Raw genomic sequence first — 6,586 nt, forward strand, 5'->3', positions numbered from 1 at the left:
CATTTGGGATCGCAAAACATGTCCTGCACCACAAGATCTCAGTGGAGTTAAGGAATAAGGATTTGCTATCGTGCAAGTGCTATTCTGCTCCTTTCTCTCTCTCACGCAGGCTTCCTGCTGGCATCTCCACCTCCCAGAGGACTGACCTTTGAGAAACTGAGATGGCCATTTTACAGATGAACAGGAGCATGGAACCTGAGCCATGAGCTCATGAGAGGCCTGATGGCAACCTGGGATTCCAACTCTGAAGCCCTTCTAGCTCCGAAGTTGGTAAGACAACCTCTTGGCTTAGCCACTAAGCTGGGCTCCCTCTCAAAGTCTCACCCACACCCTCATCCAGAGAGTTCTGTCTAGCCCCAGAGGAGAACTGGGAGGTTCCCCCTCACCCCTGGACCACCTTGTGAGACCTAAGATCTTTTTGCTCTGTGTCTAAGTCTCGGCAATCCATCTGCCTCCGTGAGAAAAACAGCTAAATCCAGCCAGTGCCTCCATTTTTCTTAGGATCCCTGTCCCCTATCCTCCAATATTTGCCAAAATAAAAGCTTGCCTTTGAGTAGCGTATGTATTTCAAGTATCATCTGGTCCCCTTGGAAGCAGTGTATTTTTTGCTATCACTATTGTCAACCTCCTTTTACAGCTAAGGCAAATGAGGTTAAATAACATATTTAACCCCATTAAAAAATGTCAGTAAGTGATGGGGCTCTGGTTTGAACACACGCTGGGGCACGTTGGTGGCCACACTTTGAGCCATGTCTGACCATTGCTTTGGCTCTGCTGCTAAGGAAGGTGGGAGGTGAAGGGCTTTGTCCGGCTGCTTGCCACATCACTGCTTCTCCCAGCACACAGTCGGCTGGGGGACCTCATTCTTCCAAGACCTCAGCATAGCAATGCCGTGAGTCATGACCCTCCCTCGGCTAAGCATTAACTTTTCCACTGGAGTGGGCAACACATGATCCAACTGGTTTATTTATTTATTTATTTATTTATTTTTTTTTCTCTCTCAAGCTTCCCTCCTAAAGGAAGAGAAATAATGGGAGAAATGACCAGGCAGCTCAGGCCCAGTCACCTCACTGCAATAGTCTTCTACGTGCATTAACTCCTTTGTTCCTCAACCCAACAAATAGTCTTGATTTTTCTGTTTGTTTGTTTTGGTTGGTTGATTGGTTTGGTTTTTCGAGACAAGGTTTCTCTATGTAGCCTTGGATTTACTGGACTTGCTTTGTAGACCAGGCTGGCCTCGAACTCACAGCGATCCACCTGCCTCTGCCTCCTGAGTGCTGGGATTAAAGGCGTGTGCCACCACCGCCCGGCTGTACAAATATTCTTAAGATGCCACTTGCCAGAGACAGAGAGAGATATAAAATCCCAGGCCTGTATAGGATCTTGGCCCTCAAGTGGCCTAGGGGGTGTGTCCAGAGGTAATTGGCTAGGGAAGGATGATTTTAGTTGCTATAGGAGGAATGCAAAAAATGCAAATTCTGAGGGAAGAAAGGTGATGTCGAGGTTGGATGCTAGAAAAGACGTCATAGAGGAAGAAAAGGGGGAGTCAAGGTTGTTCAACAACAAGGTAGAATTGAAGAAAAGCTCACTTGGGGAAATGGTAGTGGGGTGGGTAGGCCAGCTAGTGGGTGAGAATTGGTCACGTCTGGGGACACTGCACAGCACAGTTGGCTGGAAGCAAAGGGACATGAAAGGAGGTAGAGGCAGTGTGGGAAGGTTACAGCCAGACACGACGCAAAGCCTTGGACTCCATGCTAAGCTTCATTTGGCTGATAAAAAGCCCATGAAGGGAACAGGATATTAGGAACGAGGCTTAAGGACTTTCAGAAGCTCATAATCCAATGAGGAAAACCACGTTACCCCAGAGCATCCAATGCCTGCTGCTGAGCACATGACCCAGGCAGATGTCAAAAACAATGGATATTTAGTGGAGCCAAACAGAAAGTGCTACCCACAGCCCAGGTAGGAGAGCTATTCACCCCGAACTTCCAGTAGATGCTAGGCTGGTCACATGACACCCATGCTAAAGGTGGTGGCGTGGGGGTGAAGGCAGGGGCTCAGTGAGAGCCAGGCACTGCTGATCTTTTATAGGCTCCTTCCGTCAACTCTAGCCCAGATCACAGAGCTAGGAAGAAGGCCCCTAGCCAGGCCTAGTCTGGTTTCAAGACCAGGTATTTAACTCATGCTTTCTCCTAGCTTCTTAGCAAACAAGGAAAAGGGAAAGAGTGGGCTTAAGCTCCTCCCCTTCTGGAGAAACTCAGCTGGATCTCTCCCAAGGGCGAGGTTCTGATTTGTATCAAAAAGTGAATATCAAATTTTATCAAAATTCTACTCTCACATACAAACACATCAGTCTTAAAAAAAAATAGAAAAAAATTTTTTTTCTTTTTTCTCCCCCCCCTCCCCCGAGACAGGGTTTCTTTGTATAGCCTTGGGTGTCCTGGACCACTTTGTAAACCAAGATGGCCTCAAATTTACAGCCATCCCCCTACCTCTGCTTCCCTGAGTGCTGGGATTACAGGTGTGAGCCATCACCCCTGGTTGAAAAAAATATTTTCTTATGAGCAGCCAACAAGCAGATATTTACTCTATTCAGTGTATTCTACCTCTTTCCTGCTTATCAAAGGTCAGAGTTGCAGGCTGTGGACATCAGATTAAAAGACCGGAAATGCCCTCTCCTGTCTCCCCATCACTGCATCGGTGGGCCGCCACCTCTGCAGTCATCAAGATAACAGTTCCTTCCTTTGGACAGGAACTGAGCACTTTCATCCCAGAACAAAACAGCGGACTCAAAAGCAGAACACTTTGGATCACGGCTGATGCCATTCTTAAGGGTGCTTCCTGTTTTCTGATTAGCGGAGCCTTATCATGGCTCAGCTCTGAAAAGCTTAAGCAGCGTGCCACCCTTTCTTCCCTGCGATGCCTTTTGTCAGGATATGCTATCATGGCAACAGACCTGCAGACAAGGCCTAAGAGACTTCAGGACGCAAGACTGCGCAGCAGCTTGCTACAGCTGTGCACAGCTGTGCTCTGCCGTGGCATATGGATGGGCTTGACGTCTTACAGTCAGCTGCGTCTGACTGGGGTAGACTTACTTTCTCTATTAGTTACTTTTTTGTGCCTCTGTCAAAACACCCAGCAGAAGCAACTGAAGTTTATTCTGGTGTACAGTCCAGAGGTGGCATCATGGCAGCCAGAGGTGGTTGGCCACACTGGTCCTGTAGTCAGGAAGGAGGAAAAAAGGGGATACTGGTGCTTGCCTTCCTGCTCCTTTTTTATTCACTCTGGACCCCGGCCATGGAGTAACAGCATCCACATTTAGTGTGAACATTCTCTCCTCAACTAACCCAGTGTAGGAAATCCCTCGCAGAAGTACCCAGAGGCGTGTCTCCTAGGTAATCTAGATTCAGGCAAGCCCCAGTTGGTGTTCACCACCGCGCCCTTCACTGTGTAGAAGGTCCTTATCTAGATCCTTTAAAGTCCTAAAAGTAACCTACAAGAAGAACATCATGATGGGCGGATCTGGACCCAGGGCGTCTGCTCAAACTACTGACCAACCAAGGACAATCCATGCAGTAAACATTGAGCCCCTATCCAGATCTAGCCAATGGACAGGACATTCTCCACAGTTGTGTGGAGAGCAGGGACTGACTCTGACATGAACTCTGTTGCCCCATATTTGACTACTTTCCCTTGGTGGGAAGGCCTGGTGGCTCTCAGAGGAAGATTAAGCAGGCTACCAAGATGAGACTTGAGAGGCTGTGACCATATAGTGGGGGAAGAGGTCCCCTCCTGTCACAGACCTAGGGGAGGGGAATAGGGTGAAAGAGGTAGGGAGGGAGGAATGGGAGGATACAAGTGAGGGGATAACAATTGAGTTGTAATCTGAATAAATTAATTATTAAAAACAAAGTCCTAAAAGTAAATCTGAAGTTCCCCAGAGAAGAGCTCCCACCCCCAGATCCAGCAGAAGCTCTGGGTCCGAGTTTCCAGCCCCTCCTCCCACTACAGACTTCAGCACAACAGCACTGTCACCCTGGGTCAAACTTCAGGCCTGTCAGTGCACAATCACATAAGCAACTGCCAATTCCTTACACAAATATGACTTTTTCTCTGCCTTTCTCTTTCTATACACACACACACAAACACATGGGCACACATGTACACATACACATGTACATACACACAGGCATGCACAGAAACACACACAGGCACATAGACACACATGGAGACACATGGCATGGACATACATGTCACACATATGTACACATGAGAATACACACATAGGTACACACATGTATACACATGTGCACATACACAGGCAGACACATAAACACACATGGAGACACACAGGCATGCATATACATATGCACATACATGAGAATGAATACACACACGTGGACATATGGACACACACATACACATGTGCACATATACACACAGAGGCACATACAGGCAGACACACATGGGGCACTCACACATACACAGGTACACACACCCACAGGCATACAAACACACACTCATATATCCCGACTTTCCTATTGTTTTGACAGAGAACCTGACTAATAATAATAACAAATAACCATTGTTCTTACTATCTACAATGATAACAGGTTTTTAAATACTTCCAAGAATGTTAGTGACCCTAAAACTCCTGCAGAGAAAGGACAGTTGCAGCCAACTCTTCCTAGTAGAGTTTCCAATCTTGAGGTGCCGTCTTGAGTTCCTTGAGGCCCTAGGTTTGATCCCTAGTGCTGCATAAACCAAGCATAGTGATGCATGTATGTCATCTCAATACTCAGGAAGTGGAGGCACAAAGATCAGAAGTTCAAAGTCACCCTTGGCTGCAGAGGAAGTTCAAGACCAACCTGAGCTACATAAGGTCCTTTCTCACAAACAGCAGCAACAAAAGATTTATGGGGCTGGCAAGAAGGCTCAGTGGTTGAGAGTACTCGCTCTTCTTGCTTGAAGATGACCAGGGCTCTGTGCCCAGAATACACACCTACACACACACACACACACACACACACACACACACACAAACACTAAAAATAAATTTGCAAAAACAGAAAAGAAAAGAAAGAAAAAAGATCTTAGGTTTGGCCCTGAATCTAAGCTTGTTTCCCATGCAAAATTCTCCAGGCTCTCAGGTCAATGGCCCTTTCTCCTGAGGAATATAGAGCTACATAGAAATTCATCCCTCATCTTGGAAAAAAAAAAAAGTCCCAGAACATCTACGCCTTTATAAATGGCTAACAATTATTAAAGCTTTCAGAACTGGTCATTCCCGCCAACATTTCCAATGAATTCCCTGATTACATCTTAACAGTTCTCATAGGTAAATCCTACGATGATCACCAGCTATCAGAAGTCACGCAGCATGCAAATGATGGACCTGGAATTTTAACCTTGCACTTAACACACAGGTCAATTTCCAAAGGTGGAGGATGAAGAGAAGACCGTGGCTCCTTGGGGCTGGGAAGACAGTGCTTCAGTTAAGAACACTTACTGCTCTTGTGGAGGACCTGTCTCTCATTTCCTTCACCCACATTGGACAGCACACAACCATGGGTTAGTTTTCAGGGGCTCTGACACTTCTGGCCTCTGCAGGGACTAGCATTCATGTGTATAGACACAAATGCACACACATACATGCCCTGTCTTTCTCTCAGTCTCTGTTTCTGTGTCCGTCTGTCTGTCTGTCTGTCTGTCTGTCTGTCTGTCTCTCTCTCTCTCTCTCTCTCTCTCTCTCTCTCTCTCTCTCTCTCTCTCTCTCACACACACACACACACACACACACACACACACACACACTAATAAAAGTCAATCTTAAAAGAATATGATTCCTTGAAGGTCACGACTATAACTTATTAAACCGCTCTTCAGGTGTCCCTCACAGAGTGTTTGCTATGCAGTAGCTTCTCCGTGATTTGAGTGACTAGACTTCTTGCGTGTGCGTAAGTGTGATGAGGAGGGTTGCCTGAAGGACCCAAAGAGAGCATGAATGTGAAGTCCTCGGTGCTGACTCTAAGCACCGAGCAACAGCAGCCATTAAAGTGTTTCTCGTTGGAATATCAGAGTAGCACCCTATTTTGCCTTCCTTAGGCCCTGGAGCGCCAAGGGACAGGAAGTGCCCAGTGAAGCAGGGGCCAGCCCTGGTGGTATAACTCTTCATGGCTCCAGTGTAGATCTCAGTGGCCACCCGGGGCACCTGGTACATGGACAGTGACCATCCTGATAGTCTGTCAACTTGGCAGCCACCCCAGGAGTTAAAGGGAATCCTGGCTAGCCATCCAAGAGAACTTGCTGGAGGCATGTCTGACTTTCTCATTCCAACCCTGGCTGCCCCGATGCTTCAGAAAGATGTTGCCAAACGGGCCAAACAGCAGCCGCTGACTAAGAGAAGCTGTTCTGTGTGTCTAACACAAGCCGATAGCAGTAACACAGGAATACCCCAGGCCAACCAGGCTCTGGGTTCCTGCTCCTCCTTCTGCGGCCCACATGCCACAGCCTCTGAGATGTCCTTTTGGGCTGAGAGCTCCTGAATAAAACACTGGTCCTCCAAGGAAGTTGAGGTAAAGCCCGG

General features: G+C 47.3%; 1 protein-coding gene across 1 annotated transcript in view; it reads right to left on the reverse strand.

The window, feature by feature from the left end:
• Myof (myoferlin) overlaps nt 1-6,586 on the reverse strand; it is a 148,228-nt gene that overhangs the window by 123,772 nt on the left and 17,870 nt on the right. The window lies entirely within an intron of this gene.

This window comes from Acomys russatus, chromosome 5 (assembly GCF_903995435.1).
Source record: "Acomys russatus chromosome 5, mAcoRus1.1, whole genome shotgun sequence".
Classification (NCBI taxonomy): Eukaryota; Metazoa; Chordata; class Mammalia; order Rodentia; family Muridae; genus Acomys; species Acomys russatus.